Raw genomic sequence first — 15,500 nt, 5'->3', positions numbered from 1 at the left:
GCTGCACACCATCCTGACTTGGAAATATATCACTGTTTCTTTACTGTCATTCTGTCAAATTTCTGGAACTCACTTCTTAACAGCACTGTGGATGTATGTGCACCATATGGACTGCAGCGAGTCAAGAAGGCAGCTCACCACCAACTTCTCAAGGGCAATTCACAGAATCACAAGATTTTTATGGCACAGAAGGAGGCCATTTGGCCCATCGTGTCTGCACCAGCTCATGAATGAGCAACTCACCTAGTGCCATTTCCTCCTTCTCCCCATAACCCTGCACATTTTTCCTTTTCAGATTAGAAGTCTAATTTCCTTTTGAATGCTTCAACTGAACTTGCCTCTACCACACTCACAGGCAGTGCATTCCAAATCACAACCACTTGCTGCATAAAAAAAGTTTCTCCTCGTATTACTTTCGCTTCTTTTACTAATTACTTTAAATCTGTGCCTTCTCATTCTCGATCCTTTCACGAGTGGGAAAAATTTCTCCCTATCAACTCTGTTCAGGCACCTCATGACTTTGAATGGCGCTATCAAACCTCCTCTCAACCTTCTTTTCTCTAAGGAAAACAGTCTTAACTTTTCCAATCTATCTTCATTACTGAAGTTGCTCATCCCTGTATCCATTCTCGTGAATCTTTTCTGCACCCTCTGTAATGCTTTCACATCCTTCCTCAAATGCAGCACACAGAACTGGACACAATATTCCAGCTGAGGCTGAACAAGTGACTTATACAAATACAACATAACTTCCTTACTCTTGTACTCTATGCTCCTATTAATAAAGCCCAGGATACTGTAGGCTTTATTAACGGCTCTCTCAACCTGTTCTGCCACCTTTAATGATTTATATACACCCATGTGTATATACCTACATCGCGCCCAAATTATCTCTTCTTTGAAGATACCCCAGCAGGTATGGACAATTAATGCTGACCTTGCCAGCAACACCCACATCCCGTGAATAAATAAATTAAGAAATACTATGGAAAAATTTAGCAATTAACATTTTGCTACTTTTGCAGCATACTAATTTAAGCTATCATTTCATAGTAATTTTGTCGTAGGCACACTAGTTTGAGCTAGGGAATTTTGTTTGGTGTACAGAGCACTTTCCCATGGCTTTACTGCTCTTTCTTTATTTACACCTCTGCTCCTGCACCCACTTTAGAGTTGTGCCCTATATTTTATGTTCCATGTTCTTCCTACCAAAATGAATCACCTCACACTTCTCTGCATTGAGCTTCACCTGCCACCTGTCCGCCCATTCCACCAAGTTGCCTATGTTCCTTTGAGGTTCTACACTACACAGTTCACCATGCTTCCAAGGACCACCTGCAAACTTTGAAATTGTACACCAAGGTCTAGGTCATTAATATGTATCAGAAAAAGCAAGGGTCCCAACACTGATCACTGGGAACTCCACTACAAACCTTCCTCGAGCAGGAAAAACATCCATTAACCACTACACTCTGTTTCCTGTCACTGAGCCAATTCTGTATCCATGTTGCTATTATCCCTTTTATTCCATGAGCTATATCTTTGCTTACAAGTCTGTTGTGCAGCACTGTATCAAACACCTTTTGGAAGTCCATGTACACCACATCAATAACATTGTCCTCATCAACCCTCTCTGCTGCCTTTTAAAAAACTCCAGCAAGTTAATTAAACATGATTTTTCCTTATGAAATCCATGCTGGCCTTACTTAATTAACCTGCATTTGTCCTTGTGACTATTGATTCTGTCTAGAATTATTGTTTCTAAAGTTACCCCACCACCGAAGTTAATCTGACTGGCGTATAGTTGTTTGGCTTATCTTTACATCCTTTTTTAAACAAAATGTGAGATTTGCAATTCTCCAGTCCTATGGGCCACCCCTGAGTCTAAGGAAGACTGAAAAATTATGGCCAGTGTCTCTGCAATTTCCCTTTCACTTCCTTCAGTATCCTTGGACGTATCTCATCTGGTTCCAGTGCCTTGTCAATTTAATTATACATAACCTATGCAATACCTCCTCCTTTTCAATTTTATATCTATTTAGTGTCTCAATTATCTCATATTTTTCCATGGCCTGGCTAGCATATTCTTCCTTTGTAAAGACAGATGTTAAAATATTCATTTAGTACCTCAGCTATGCCCTCTGGCTCCATGTGTAAATTCACTTTTTGGTCCCTAATAAGCCCTAATCCTCCTTTAACCATCTGTTTACTATTGATATGCCTATATAAGACTTTGAGATTCCCTTTTAACGTTAGCAGCCGATCTCTTTTCATACTCCTTCTTTGCTTCTTCACTCCTTCTCTGAACCTTCTGTATTCAGCTTCGTTTTCAATTGTAGTTTCTACCTGATACCTGTCATAAACACACTTTCGCTACTTTTATCTTAATTTTGATCTCCTTTGTCATCCAGGGAGCTCTGGGTTTGTTTGCCCTACCTTTCCCTTACGTGGGAATATACCTTGATTGTGCCCGAATCATCTCTTCTTTGAAGATACCCCAGCAGGGATGGACAATTAATGCTGACCATGCCAGCAACACCCACATCCCGTGAACAAATAAATTTTTAAAAATTATGGAAAAATTTAGCAATTAATACTTTGCAACTTTTGCAGCACACTAATTTATATCCTTATTTCCTAAAAATTTTGTTGTAGGCACACTGGTTTGAGCTAGGGAAATTTGTTTGGTGCACAGAGCACTTTCCCATGGCTTTACTGCTCTTCCGTTATTTACATCATGCTATTTGCTTCATCTACTGGGACTGCCATGTCCAGGATTTTCTACACAGCATCAGAAAATTGCTGTTGTAGCTTCCAAAATGTTGCTGGACTCACCAGTGCGGTTAAACTCTGAAATTGGTCATTTTCCAGTGTTTTTTCTAATAAGCTAGATAGGATTCTGCTAATGCCCAGGCAAAGTTGTTTAAATGATAGCAGCCAGCGCTAAAGTTAAATTCCCAAAAAATGAATAAAAATCCAAGACAAATTAAGGAGAATCTAGATGAATTCATGAGGGAGAAAGCAGGATATGCTTATGTGGTTAAATGAAGAGTGGGTGGAAGGAGCTTTGTGTGGAGTATAAATACTGGCATGGACCTGCTGGGATGAATGGCCTGTTTCCATGCTGGAAATGCTTTTTAATACTTTGCAAACTATTAGAAGGCTTATGGTAACAATGATACACTGCCAACATGCCAGGTAAAATGCTGCAGTGAAGCTTTCTTGCCTGAAGCAGTGTCAGCATCCAGCAGATGCCTATTGAAAAACTCAATGAATCAGGTCCAATGATTCTGAGTCTAGCTTTGTGACTACTCCATGCCTAGTGGCATCGGTGCACAGGAGCAGAATTTCAGCTCTTCCCCCACCCCCCTCCACCCAATTACATTTTCCAAATGCAAATGATGTATTCCAACAGCAATGCCTTTGAACAAACAGTGTGCCGCTGTTGCTGTGAAGATCAAAACACTTTTGAATTGAGTAAAGGGTTCGAGAGGCAACGCCTTCAGGTACATTTCTAGTAATTGATCATGATTGTATCTTGCAGTGCAGCCTGTCAAAACTGCCACGTGCCAACAGAATATGAAAAATAAATTCTTAATATTTATTTCAAAGATCAGAGGAATAGAATGTTCAATAAATATTAAACCTTGCACTCTATTAATCTGCACGTGTTTGGATGAAAGGCACGAAAATGATTTTATTCATTCTCGAGATGTGGGCATCACCGACGTTTACTGCCCATCCCTAGTTTCTCTTGGGAAGGTAGTGGTGGGCCAATTACTGGGGAGATGGTGGCGTAGTGGTATTGTTGCTGGACTGGTAATCCAAAGATCCACGCTAATGCTTTGGGGACATGGGCCAGGATTTTACAGTCGGTGTGTGGGGGCGGGCCCAACACGCCGGTGCGTAAAATGACACGTGATGACATCGGGCGTGCGCCCCGACGTCATTGCGCTGTCTCGCGATGTTTCGTTTGGCGGGCGCGCGCCGGAGTTGGCTGCGCGCCCGCCGCTAATTGATAAGCCTATTAAGGCCGTTAACGAAGTAATTAATGTCAAGTTTATGCTGCCTGTCGAACCTTACGGTTGGTGGGCAGGCGAAAAGGCCAAATGAGCTTTATGTTTTTTAGGAAACCTCATCCATGAGTGGCATGAGGTTTCCTAAAGCTTTTATGAATTAAATAAAAAGTTTTCCTGAAAAATAAAAACATTTGACACGTCACATGAGGGGACGTGCTTCATTAAATTTTTATTGATTTTATTTATTGTTTTCAAAAGCGCTTCAATCTCCCTGAAGCAGCTCCATGCCTCAGGGAGATTGAAGTGCTCTTTTGCGCTCTTGCGTGAAAAAGCACTAGCCCTGACTCTCTCTCCTCCCCCCGCCTGCACAGGTATTACACAGGGCTGGCCTTAATTGGCCCGCCCGCGTGAAATGGTGGTACGGAGCCGATCGCGTCCGCCCCTGCCCCCTCCCGCCAAGCCCGCCTGACGCGGGAAAAATTCAGGCCATGGGTTCAAATCCCACCATGGCAATTGGTGAAATTTGAATTCAGGTAATAAGTCTGGAATTGAAAGCTAGTCTTGGTAATGGTGACCATGAAACTATCATTGGTTGTCATAAAAACTCATCTGGTTCACTAATGTCCTTACAGCAAGGAAATCAGCTGTCCTTACCTGGTCTGGCCTACATGTGAATCCAGACCCACAACAATGTGGTTGACTCTTAATTGGCCTAGAAAGCCACTCAGCTCAAGGGCCATGAGGGATGGCAACAAATGCCCACCTTACCAGTGATGCCCATATTCCAGAAAGAATAAAGAAAAAATATTCTTGTACTTCTGCAGTCTATATGATGAAGTTTGTTCTCAGAATGCTGTTAAGTTGAGAGTTCCAGTTTCAGGATTTGACCCAATAAAAGAATATATGCCCAAGTCCAACAGTGCACCATGGGAGCAGTGTGTACCATCTACAAGATACACTGCAGCAACTCACCAAGGCTCCTTCGACAGTGACTACTAAAACCATGACCTCTACCACTTAGTAGAAGAAGGGCAGCAGGCACAAGGCAACACCATCACCCGCAAGTTCCTCTCCAAGTCTCACACCATCCTGAATTGGAAACATGCTACCGTTCCTTTAATGTCACCAGGTCAAAATCCCGGATCGCCCTCCCTAATAGCACTGTGGGTGCACCTAACCACTCAGAATGCAGCAGCCAAAAGGGCAGCTCACCATCACCTCCTGAAGGACAATTAGGATGGTCAATAAATGCAGGCCTTGTCAGTGATATCCACATCCCATAAATGCTTTTTAAAAAAATACCTCATTTGTGAAGGTTAATTCCTTCAGATGAAACTTTAAACTGAAGTCCCATTTTTTTGTTCTGGTGGTTCAGGTGGCTGTCAAAATACTTAATGGAACTATTAAGATGTTCTTTCAGTGTTCTTCCCTTAACTAACAATACTAAAAACATTTGCACTGGTCATTTTTCTCAGCACTGTTTGTGAGGAGGTTGTCCCATTCATGTACTGATGTTAATATACTGTTATTCACTCCATGTCAAATATTTCTCAGAGGTAAGGGAGTATGAAAATGCAAATCATTCTTTTTTTTAATGTAATTGATGACTGGGAGGCATATTAAACTGCTTTGTGCTTGAAACTCCTAAATTCACCTGCATCACAGGCTAATAAACTGAAAATTTCTTTCTGAGTACCAGATCATTGTATCAGCACTCTTTAAATGCTGGAGGGCCTCCTACCGGCCCTCCAATGTCAGGAGCCTGCCCTCTACCCTGCTGATGCAGGTTAGAGAGAGAGAAAGAGAGTGCCTCAAGATGAATGCACCCACTCAGCACTTTTAAAGTTTTTAAGAATACACATGGCCACAGCTGCCAGAACACCTTTGAGGAGGGGGAACCCCCAGGTGACCTGGGCTATTTGTAAGTCAGATGTGAGCGCTCTCTGACTATTAATTGGCTAATCTTACAAAAATTGTATTGGGCGTGTCATGTCCACACTGCACGGGTTCAGGACCCAGACCCAGATGCAGAAATGATCCTGACACCTGGGTCCCGGCTCCAAAACAAGAACCGTGCCCATTTAACCCTGTTTCTCTCCACAGATGCTGCCAAACCTGCTGAGCATTTCCAGCATTTTCTGTTTTTACTCCAACTTACAAATGATCGGATTGGTCAATATTATCACTTTTTTGATAAGATGCTTAGAGGCTGACATGTGGGCTGAAAAGTGGATTGGCATATGTACATCAAAGAGTAATGAATGAGTTACATTGTGATGGAACTCTTGTGTTCAGAAAAATCAAGTCTAACAGTGATCTTTTTATCCACTCAGAGCTTACGGAAAGGCAGCTTCCAAGTATTGCATTTCAGATCTTACAATGAATGCTTGCATTATTTGTTGAGTTGTGAGCCAAAAAACATTGAGGTGACTTCTCCGACTCTTTTTCATATGCCTTTTGAGACCGGAAGCTGCAATATTTGGGCTCAGTGTATCAGGGACTATTGCAGTGAAATGATATGTCATCGACTTGTTTGTGACTATCCAAACAGGGAGTGTTTAAGCTAAATTGGCAGCGGAGTGGGTACCAGCATATGGAAATATTAGAAAGGAACTAAGTGCACAAAGGAATGAGGGTGTTGGATTGTACTAGAAAAGGAAACCATTCCATGTGACCTGGAACTCGCTGCCTACGAGGGTGGTGGAAGCTGAGATGATCATTGATTTGAAAAGGGAATTGGATGGACACGAGGGAAGTGAACTTGCAGGGCCTCGGGAACAGAGCAGAGAAATGTTACTGACTGGATTTCTCTACAGAGAGCCAGCATGGACCCAATGGACTGAATGGCCCACTTTTTGTGCCATAATGGCTCTGACTCTATGACAAACCTTCTGTGGACAGTCTTTAGGCAGATCTTTCTATTTGTAAGGGTTCAAATTTCCAGGTTTAAAAGTGCGTCAAAATGTTAGCTGTCATGCTGCATTAACACTGCATGTTATGCAAGCTTTAATTGATTTATAAATGCAGTAAATCTAATTATATAATTTCAAAATAAATAGAGAACATCAAGTCCCACTATGTTTAATAAGGTAACTAAACACCAAGCTCAAAGTTACTCTGGAAACTACAGACTACTGCCAATTAAATCATGCTAAATAAGGGAATAGATTAAACAGGGCCATGGGAAGGGAGGTGAAGCCAAGATGCATGTTCTGAAATCTCAGAACATTAATGCTCCCATTAATGTTACAATCATCCATAACATGCCATGAAGCAAACTACCTTTTCTGACCTAAATGGTTTCCAAACTGACTGAGTCACTGAGTGGCTGAACACAAAAAATAAATAGTTTAAAAATCATGTGTCAGTTTTTGAAAGGCCATATCTCTCACATGTAGAATACATATGAATACAATAAATAGTTCAAATGGTTAATGTGATATAATCAATTTGATCCTGATGATGCCATAAATCACAAGTGTACAACTCAATTCTTGGATATGAAAGATAGCTGAAGCCTGAGAAGTATTACATCTATTTGTCTATTTACTTATAGGAACATAGGGAAGAATTTTCCCCTCGTTGTGGGGGGGAGAAGTTCAGGAGCAGGCGCGTCTCTGATCAGCGCCCCCGATTGGGGACGCGCTGCCATTTTACGCAGGCAGGCAAATTAAGACCCGCTCAGCGTGACATCCGTCAGGAAGCACTACGCGCTCCCTGTGCAGGCCGGGCGGGGCGGGGGGGGATTCCCTAAGCCGGGAGCGCACTCTTTCGCGCATGCCTCATCTCCCTGAGGCTAAGTGCTACCTCAGGGAGATCAGCACCAAATTGGATGAGGTTTCATGCTTTTTCTGAAGCCCGTCAGGGCTCCCGGCCTGCCCGCCAACCTTAATGGATGGGCAGGTCCATTAACTAGTCTAATTACTTTTTAAATGGCCTCAACTGGCCTTTGACAGGTCGGTGGGTGCACAGCTGATTCAGCTGAGCCTCTACCTACCTGAAAATTGAAATGACGCGGGGTGACATCGGGAGTTCCGCCTGACGTCATCCCACGTCATTTTACACGTCAGCGAGCGGGCCTCAATATCCTGCCCATAGGAACGTAGGAACAGGAGCAATGCCCTTCAGACCATCGAGCCTGCTCCACCATTCAAGACGAACATGGCTGATCATCCACTTCAATGTCTTTTTCCCACACTATCCCCTTGTCCCTTTATGTCATTGGCATTTAGAAATCTGTCAATCTCTGCTTTAAACATACTCAACGACTGAGCTTCCAAAGAATTCCAAAGATTCACAATCCTCTGAGTAAAAAAAAAAATTCTCCTCATCTCTGTACCAAGTCGCCTCCCCTATATTTTGAAATTGTGTCCCCTGGTCCCAGACTCCCCAACCCGGGGAAACAGCTTATCTGCATCTACCCTGTCTATCCCTTTAAGTAATTTGTAGGCTTCAATGAGATCACCTCTCATTCTTCAAAACTCTAGAGAATACAAGCTCAGTTTCCTCAACCTCTCTTCACAGGACAGTCCCACCATCCTGAAAACATGTCTGGTGAACCTTTGTTGCACTCCCTCTGTGGCAATAATATCCTTCCTAAGGTAAGGGGACCAAAACTGCACATGGTACTCCAGGTGCGGTCCAATCAAGGTTCTAGGCAATTGAGGCAAGACTTTGCTACTCCTGTACTCAAATCCTCTTGTGATAAAGGCTTGTGATCATTCCGTTAGCCTTCCTAACTGCTTGCTGCACCTTTCAGTGCCCTGTGATAACCTCACATTTTTCCACATCACATTCCGCCACGTTCTTGCCCACTCACTTAGTCTGTCCAAATCCCCTTGAACCCGCTTTGCATCTTCCTCACAACACACATTCTCACCTAGATTTGTGTCATCCATGAGCTTGGAAATATTACATTTGATCTCCACATCCAAATCATTGATATATATTGTGAATGGCTGGGAGCCAAGTACTGATCATGGGGTATCCCACTAGTCACAGCCTGCCAACGCAAGAATGACCCATTATTCCTACTCTCTGTTTTCTGCCTGTTAACCAATCCTTAATCAATGCCAATATATTATCTCCTAGCCCATGTGCTTTAATTGTGCTAACCAACCTCCTGTGGGGGACTGTATCAAAAACCTTCTGAAAATCCAAGTATACTATGTCCACCAACTCTCCTTTATCAATTTTGTTAGTGACATCCTCAAAAAACTCCAACAGCTTCACAGAATCACACAGTGCAGAAGAGGCCCATTCGGCCCATCGAGTCTGCACCGACACGTGAGAAATACCTGACCTACCTAACCCCATTTACCAGCACTTGGCTCATAGCCTTGAATGTTATAACGTGCCAAGTGTTCATCCAGGTACTTTTTAAGGATGTGAGGCAACCCGCCTCCACCACCCTCCCAGGCAGAGCATTCCAGACCGTCACCACCCTCTGGGTAAAAAGGATTTTCCTCACATCACCCCTAAACCTCCTGCCCCTTACTTTGAACTTGTGTCCCCTTGTGACTGACCCTTCAACTAAGGGGAACGGCTGCTCCCTATCCACCCTGTCCATGCCCCTCATAATCTTATACACCATGATCAGGTCGCTCCTCAGTCTTCTCTGCTCCAATGAAAACAACTCAAGTCTATCCAACCTCTCTTCCTAACTTAAATGTTTCATTCCAGGCAACATCTTGGTGAATCTCCTCCGCACCCCCTCCAGTGCAATCACATCCTTCCTATAATGTGGCGACCAGAACTGCACGCAGTACTCCACCTGTAGCCTCACCACGGTTCTATACAACTCCAACATGACCTCCTTACTTGTGTAATCTATGCCTCGATTGATAAAGGCAAGTGTCCCATATGCCTTTTTCACCACCCCACCAACATGCCCCTCCGCCTTCAGAGATCTATGGACACACACGCCAAGGTCCCTTTGTTCCTCAGAACTTCCTAGTGTCATGCCATTCATTGAATACTTCCTTGTCAAATTACTCCTTCCAAAGTGTATCACCTCACAATTTTCAGGGTTAAATTCCATCTGCCACTTATCTGCCCATTTGACCATCCCGTCTATATCTTCTTGTAACCCAAGACACTCAACCTCACTGTTAACCACCCGGCCAATCTTTGTGTCATCCGCAAACTTACTAATCCTACCCCCCACATAGTCATCTATGCCGTTTATATAAATGATGAATAACAGGGGGCTGAGCACAGATCCCTGTGGTACGCCACCGGACACTGGCTTCCAGTCACTAAAGCATCCTTCTGTCATCATCCTGTGTCTCCTACAAATAAGCCAATTTTGAGTCCACCTTATCAAATTACCCTGTATCCCATTTGCATTTGCCTTCTTTATAATTCTCCTATGTGGGACCTGGTCAAAGGCTTTGCTGAAATCCATATAAACTACATCAACTGCACTACCCTCATCTACACACCTGGTCACCTCCTCAAAAAATTCAATCAAATTTTTTTGGCATGACCTCCCTCTGACAAAGCCATGCTGACTATCCCTGATCAAACCTTGCCTCTCCAAGTGGAGATAGATTCTCTCCTTCAGAATTTTCTCCAACAGTTCCCTACCACTGACGTGAGACTCACTGGCCTATAGTTCCCTGACTTATCTCTACAACTCTTCTTAAATAGCGGAACTACATTAGCTGTTCTCCAGTCATCTGGCACCTCCCACCATGGCCAGAAAGGAATTAAAAATTTGGGTCAGAGCCCCTGCGATCTCCCCCCTTGCCTCTCTCAGCAGTCTGGGACACAAATCATCTGGACCTGGAGATCTGTCCACTTTTAAGCCTGCCAACACCTCCAATACTCCCTATATCAAGTTGCTCAAGAACCTCGCAGCCTCTCTCCCCAAGTTCGATACCTTCATCCTCATTCTCTTGGGTGAAGACGGATGTGAAGTATTCATTCAACATTCTAGCGATGTCCTCTGGCTCCACCCATAGATTGTCCCCTTGGTCCCTTATGGGCCCAACTCTTTCCCTGATTATCCTCTTCCCATTGATATACTTATAGAATATCTTGGGACTTTCCCTACTTTTACCAGTCAGAGCTTTCTCATAAACCCTCTTTGCTCTCCTAATTGCTTTCTTAAGCTCCACCCTGCACTTTCTGTACTCCACTAATGCCTCCACTGATTTGCTTCCCTTGTACCTGCTAAAAGCCTCTCTTTTCCTTCTCATCGTAACCTGAATATCTCTGGTCATCCATGGTTCTCTTGTTACTTCTTCCTATTACCCTCGAGGGAACATGTTGAGCCTGTACCCTCACCATTTCCTTTTTGAATGCCCCCCACTGCTCCTATGTAGATTTCCCCACAAGTAACTGTTCCCAGTCTACCTTGGCCAGATCCTGCCTTATTTTACTAAAATCCACTCTCCCCCAATACAAAACATTATTTTGCAACTTGTCTATTTCTTTGTCCATAACAAGCTTAAACTGTACCATGTTGTGGTCGCTATCACTAAAATGCTCCCCCACCACCACCTCAGCCACCTGTCCGGCTTCATTCCCCAGAATTAGGTCCAGCACTGCGCCGTCCCTTGTTGGACCCTCTACATATTGACCTAAAAAGTTCTCCTGTACACATTTCAAGAAATCCACTCCATCCAAACCCTTAACACTATGTCTATCCCAATTAATGTTGGGAAAGTTGAAATCACCTAATATAATTACCCTATTGTTATTGCTTTTACACACCTCCACAAATTGTGCACATATTTGCTCCTCAAATTCCCGCTGACTATCTGGGGGTCTATAATAAACACCTAATAATGTGGCTGCTCCTTTTTTATTCCTAAGCTCTACCCACAAAGCTTCATTCGATGCCCCCTCCAAGATATCATCTCTCCTTACGACAGTAACTGACTCAGTAACTAATAATGCAATGCCTCCTCCTCTTTTACCCCCTCCCCTGTCTCGCCTGAAGATTCTGTATCCCGGAATGTTGACCTGCCAATCCTGCCCTTCCCTCAACCACGTCTCAGTGATGGCTACTATATCACAATTCCATATGTCAATCCTCACCCTTAACTCATCTGTTTTACCTGTAATACTCCTGGCATTTAAGTAGAGGCCATCCAACCTTGCCTTACTCCCTTGAAACTTAATGCAGCTGTACTCCCTCTTACTTGATTGTTTTATTGTATTATGATGTGTCCCTATTCTGCTAACATTCTGTGTCCCCTCCCCCTGCCGAATTAGTTTAAACTCCTCCCAACAGCACTAGCAAACCCGTCCGCAAGGATGTTAGTCCTACTCTGGTTCAGATGTAGACCGTCCTGCTTGTACATGTCCCACCTTCCCCAGAAACGGTCTCAGTGATTCAGGAATCTCAAACCCTCCCTCCTGCACCAACTCTTAAGCCACATATTCATCTGCGCTATTCTCCTATTTCTGTGCTTGCTAGCACGTGGCACTGGGAGTAATCCAGAGATTACAACCCGAGAGGTCTTGCTTTTTAGTCTACTGCCTAACTCCCTGAATTCTTGATGCAAGTCCTCATCCCTGTTTCTACCTATGTCATTGGTACCAACATGTACCATGACCTCTGCCTTATCACCCTCCCCCTTCAGGATGCCCTGCAGCCGTTCAGTGACATCCTAGACCCTGGTACCAGGGAGGCAACATACCATCCTGGAGTCATGTTGACAGCCACAGTAGCGCCTATCTGTTCCCCTGACTATAGAATCCCCTCTTATTATTGCTCTTCCTCCCTTCTTCCCCTCCTGTACAGACAGGCTGCTTGTAGTGCCAGAAGCTTGGCTCCGTCTGCACTCGCTGGAGTGCCCTCATCAGCCTCCAAATTGGTATACCGATTTGCGAGCAGGACCCCAGGGGACTCCTGAACTACCTGCCTGTTTCTCTTGGACTGCCTGGTGGTCACCCATTCCCTTCCTTCCTCAAGTCCCTTTATCTGCGGTGTGACCAATTTCCCATTCATACATCCATATTGACTATACCTAATCAGATCATTATTATCCAAGGGTCCACTTATCATGTCCTTTATAATAGATTGTAGCATTTTCCCTACTCCTGATGTAAGGCTGACAGGTCTGTAGTTCCATGTTTTCTCTCTCCCTCCCTTCTTAAATAATGGAGTGACATTTTCTACCTTTCAATCTGCTGAAACCATTCCAAGATCTATAGAATTTTGGAAGATGATTACCAATGCATCCACTATCTCCATAGCTTACTCTTTCAATACTCTGGGATGTAGAATATCAGGTCCTGGGGATTTATCAACTTTTAGTCCCATTAATTTCTCCAGTACAACCTTCTTACTAAAAACTAATTTCCTTCAAATCCTCTTTCTCCTTAGTCCCTTGGATTGCTAACTCTGGGAGATTTCTTGTATCTTCATCAGTGAAAACAGATATTTAGCTTCTCTGCCATTTCCCTATTCCCCATTATAAATTCTCCTGACTTTGTCTGTAATGGACCCACATTTGTCTTAGACAAACGTTTCCTTTTTACACACATATAGAAGCTTTTACAGTCCAATTTTATGTTTTTTGCTAGTTTACATTCATATTCTACTCTTCATTTCCTTATCAGTTATCCGAGATAGATAGGTTCTTGACCGAGATAGATAGGTTCTTGATTGGTAAGGGAATCAAAGGTTACGGGGAGAAGGCGGGAGAATGGGGTTGAGAAATTTACCAGCCATGATTGAATGGCAGAGCAGACTCAATGGGCCGAATGGCCTAATTTCTGCTCCTATGTCTTATGGTCAGTTTCTTGGTCCTCCTTTGATGTATTCTAAAATCCCCCCAACCCTAGGTTTACTACTATTTCTGGCAACTCTATAGACATTTTTTTTTAATCTTATATAATCATTAACTTCATTTGTTAGCCACAGCTGACTGACTTCTTTTGATCCTTTAAAGACTATTCATTGCCTATGTACCGTCATACCTTTTAATGTATTTTCCTAATCCACCTCAGCCAATTTGCCCCTCACACCCTGGCTTCGGAATGAACTACCTCACTTTCAAATGTAAATTTCTACAATATTGTGGTCACTCGTCCCTAAAGGTTCTTATACAACAAGATTGTTAATTAGCCCTTTCTCTTTACATAATTCGAGATCTAAAATAGCCTGTTCTCTCGCAGTTCCTCTATATACTGCTCCAGAAAACCATCCCTAATATACTCCAGGAACTCGTCCTCCATAGCATTAGTGCTCATTAGGTTAGCCAGTCTATATGCAGATTGAAGTCACCCATGATTACTGTATTATCCATGTTACATGCTTCACTAATCTCCTGATTAATACCATGCTCCACATTGCCACTACTGTTTAGAGGCCGATAAACAACTCCTGGCAATATTTGCTGCTCCTTGCTGTTTCTTAGCTCCACCCAAACTGATTCCACATTTTGTTCTTCCAACCTAAGATCCTCCCTTATTAACGTACTGATCCCATCTCTTATCAGCGCAACACCACCTCCTTTTCCTTTTTGTCTGCCCTTCCTAAATGTCAAATATCCTTGAATATTCAGTTCCCAGTCTTGGTCACCCTGTAGCCACTTTTCCGTAAGGGCAATTAGATCATAATCATTTGCCTCAATTTGGGCCTTTAAATCATCGACCTTGTTGTGAATGCTGCGTGCATTCAGGTAGAGTGCCCTTAACTTTGTCTTTTTGACATTATTCCGCATCATAAGCTTAGTTGATGCTCACCTTTGTTTCACCTGCCTTCTAATTTTGCTTGCTATTTTTCTACTTCCTGTTACCTGTGTAACTTCCTTCCAATTTGAGCTAGCCCTTAGGCTCCCACCCCCGTGACAAGCTAGTTTATACCCCCCCCCAACAACACTAGCAAAACTCCCTGCGGGAATATCAGTCCCGGTCCTGTTATGGTGTAACCCGTCCAAATTGTACACATCCCACCCACCCCAGAACCGGTCCCAGTGCCTCAGAAATCTGATGCCTTCCCTCCGACACCAATTCTCGAGCCACGTGTTCAATCGGTCAATCCTCCTATTCCTCTGCTCACTGGCACATGGCACTGGTAATAATCCTGAGATTACTGCTCTTGAGGTCCTGCTTTTTAATTTCCTTCCTAACTCCATAACATCTGCATTCAGGAACAAATCCCTCTTCTTACCTATGTCGTTGGTATCAATGGGGACTACGACCTCTGGCATTCACCCTCCCCCAGAAAGTTGTCCTGCAACAGCTCTGTGTCGTCCTTGACCCGTAGCACCAGTGAGGCAATATACCGTCCAGGAGTCAAGTTTACTACCGCAGATATGGCTGTCTGATCCCCTGACTATCAAATCTCCTATCACTATTGCTCTTCTACTCTTCTTCCTCCCCTCCTGTGTAGCTGAACCATCTGTGGTGCTACAGACTTATCTATCCTTTATGTATTAAATCTGATGTACAGCTTGTTTGTTCCTGCTTTTAAGTACCCGCAGTATCTGTTAATCCTGTAATTTGTGATGTGAAATGTAT

The 15,500-nt window shown here is 43.5% G+C and overlaps 1 protein-coding gene across 1 annotated transcript in view; it reads right to left on the bottom strand.

Annotated features, from left to right (window-relative positions):
- LOC144686486 (A disintegrin and metalloproteinase with thrombospondin motifs 12-like) overlaps positions 1 to 15,500 on the bottom strand; it is a 665,462-nt gene that overhangs the window by 127,702 nt on the left and 522,260 nt on the right. The window lies entirely within an intron of this gene.

The sequence above is a fragment of the Cetorhinus maximus genome, chromosome 1 (genome assembly GCF_964194155.1).
Source record: "Cetorhinus maximus chromosome 1, sCetMax3.hap1.1, whole genome shotgun sequence".
Taxonomy (NCBI): domain Eukaryota; kingdom Metazoa; phylum Chordata; class Chondrichthyes; order Lamniformes; family Cetorhinidae; genus Cetorhinus; species Cetorhinus maximus.
The sequence above is the reverse complement of the archived record's forward strand: the minus strand, read 5'-3'. Positions and strand labels throughout refer to the sequence as shown.